Consider the following 2,831-nt stretch of genomic DNA (forward strand, 5'->3'; position numbering starts at 1 on the left):
ACTAACCCAAAAGTTGATTCAGTTGACTGAAGCATGGCTAAATCGGAGCAGAGCAGCAGCACGAGCAAGGGGGAGAGTAGCAGCAGCAGCTGGGCGAGCGAGCGAGCGAGCGAGAGCTGGAGCAGCAGCATCAGCGCGAGCGAGCGAGAGCCGGAGCAGCAGCAGTAGCAGATCCGGCTGGTATGGACGCCGCCGCCAAAGGGGCCTCACACTGGGGGAGAGCTGTCATCGAGATGTCGCCCGCGGCGCCGGCTTTAAGGTAGCCGCTCCATGGGGGTGCAGGATGGAGCACCGTCGGCGCTGGGAGGTCGAGTTAAGAAGAAGGTGTGATGCGATGAGTGTACAACCTCTTTGGTGGCGCCGAGTAGGCCTCGGCTTCGTCCGAGGAGTAGGTGAGGATGCTGCGGTTCCGGTGGAGCAGGTTAAGGCGGCGCTGTGGGGATGGAGCAGCCGCGATAGACGAGGCGATCATCGGAGCAGCTCCTTGGAGGTGGAGGACGGGGCGGCTGAACCAGCGGGACGACGAGATGGACGACGGATCCTCATCCAGGGAGGTGGACGAGGGACGTTGAGCTGTTGCGGTGGACGACATCATCGGGGAAGAGGCTCCGGCTGTGCAGCGGTGAGGTGGCGGACGAAGGAGGGTGGGGTTTCGCGGCTGGAGCGGAGAGGTGGCAGACGGAGGAGGGTGGGGTTTCGCGGCTGGAGCGGAGAGGTTATGGCGGCCTGGGATTTCGAATGGCGAAAAGGGGGCGACGGGAGGGGGTGAAGCATTACTTAGGGACGCACTTGTCCAAAATGTAGGGTGTGTTACAAAAGTAACCCCCACCGATTTGAACTAGCGACCCTTTCGACTCAGGGTTAGAAGGAGGAATTCGCGTGTCTGGATTTGGCGGCTGGAGGGAGTTTTCGCACGCGTTGTAATTTCGAGATAGCAAGGCGCGGGTTGTAAAGGCCCCAGTTTTGGGAGCACGATATCTGAATTTTCGGGATATAACAAGACGTGGGTTGAATTTTAGGGACAAGCCTAACGTGTAGTAATATTTTACTTGTACATACCAAATCAATTCGCACTTCCCTCAACCAAAAAGAAAACGAAAAAAATAAAACTATTCACACCACACAAAGAGAGAGTCTTGCCCCATTTTACTATACAGATGCTATTCAAAGCTACTCCCTCCTTCCATCTATATAGGGCCTAATGCGCTTTTCGATGCTAACTTTGACCAAATATTAGAGCAATAATATATGACATGCAACTTACACAAAGCACACCGTTAAATTCGTCTGTGAAAGGTTCTTTCAATGATATAATTTTCACATTGTGCATGTCATGTACTATTAATCTTGTCAATAGTCAAAGGCGGTCTTAAAAATCTCATTACGCCCTATATAGATGGAAGGAGGGAGTATGAATCCATGTTATGTCCGATTAAAAAATTTCTCTTGCTGTATAATGCATGTAACCTACTCATACCAACATTTTAGTGCATTCAAAATGTTTATACTACCGCTGCTATTCGAACTAAATTTGAATTCATTTCTCTATTTCAATAAGAATCTACAATCATGATTGTTGCCAACTTCAACCATCATTCGTGTATTACCTTAATAACACAGCACATGATTACTATAGAGATAGATATGAACTATGTGTACTACATGAACTCGAATTCTATTTTTTGAATACACTTGATGTTGATTCCGAATAATAGTACATTTGATGTACTAACTATATATTCATAATCTAAACCATGTTCCATACGTACACCGTGTTTATCACACAAAGTATAGTGCCCCGCCCCCTACATTATGACAAGTATTTATACCTGAGTTGCAAAAGCCACACATTAGCCCAAATTATAATCTATGTTCTACATTATGATATCTTCTTCAAGTATCCGTATCCACTTTTTTATAATGAATTATGATCTTTGTTCGTCTTTTACACCTTCATGATCCTCTTCTATTTGTAGCTAGCTATATCTAACTTTCTACCGTGCATGCACACGCCCGCCCCCCTCTCACCCACCCTTAGCGTCCCCTCCATCGCGCGTGTTCATTATTTCTCTTAAGGTCATCCACCATCGGTGTGTGTAGGCCCTCGGCTCCTTCTTTCTGGCACACACCGGTCGATATACCTCTCTAGACAAGTGTGCCTACAACAAACACATACTTCCCCTCTTCTCTTCTCACCGTCCATGCCCCCCTATGTCCAATATGATTCCACGCAGGTGCACACTCCCGCCCCTCTTTTCATTAATCACGTACTCGCACACTCCTCCCCCCACGACATGGTAGGCCTCTCGCACCACCTCCTAGCCACACCCTCTCCCCCTGTCTGCCTCTCCGGAACTTATTTGCTTCTAACACATGCATGCGTGTATATGAACTGATCTCCCTACATATAGCCAATTCGACTATAATTCGTTTTCACCAAGCACCGATACACTTACCTCGCTAGTTATGTCTCTCCTTTTCTCGGACACACGACGGTTAATCTTCCTATGTAGTTACTATGCTTACCACAACCATATCTTCTCCCCTCATCATCCTTGAATACCTCCCGACCCGTCTCTCACACGCAAGTGCATAGACAGACAGGCATCCCCCGCCCTCTCTTATTGATATTGCACGCATACCCTCTGTTTGTCTAGCAGGCCTCTCCCACCATTTGTGAGACGCCACTCCACCACCAATCCTCCGACGCTCGACCTTTGTCTTTTTCCCAACCTTATTCGTCTGCTACACATATCCATGGATGTCGATCGATCTCCCTGAATACATAGCTAGGTCTTTCTCCTTCCCCACACATATACTAGTCGATCGGT

Source organism: Triticum aestivum, chromosome 6B, assembly GCF_018294505.1.
Source record: "Triticum aestivum cultivar Chinese Spring chromosome 6B, IWGSC CS RefSeq v2.1, whole genome shotgun sequence".
NCBI lineage: Eukaryota > Viridiplantae > Streptophyta > Magnoliopsida > Poales > Poaceae > Triticum > Triticum aestivum.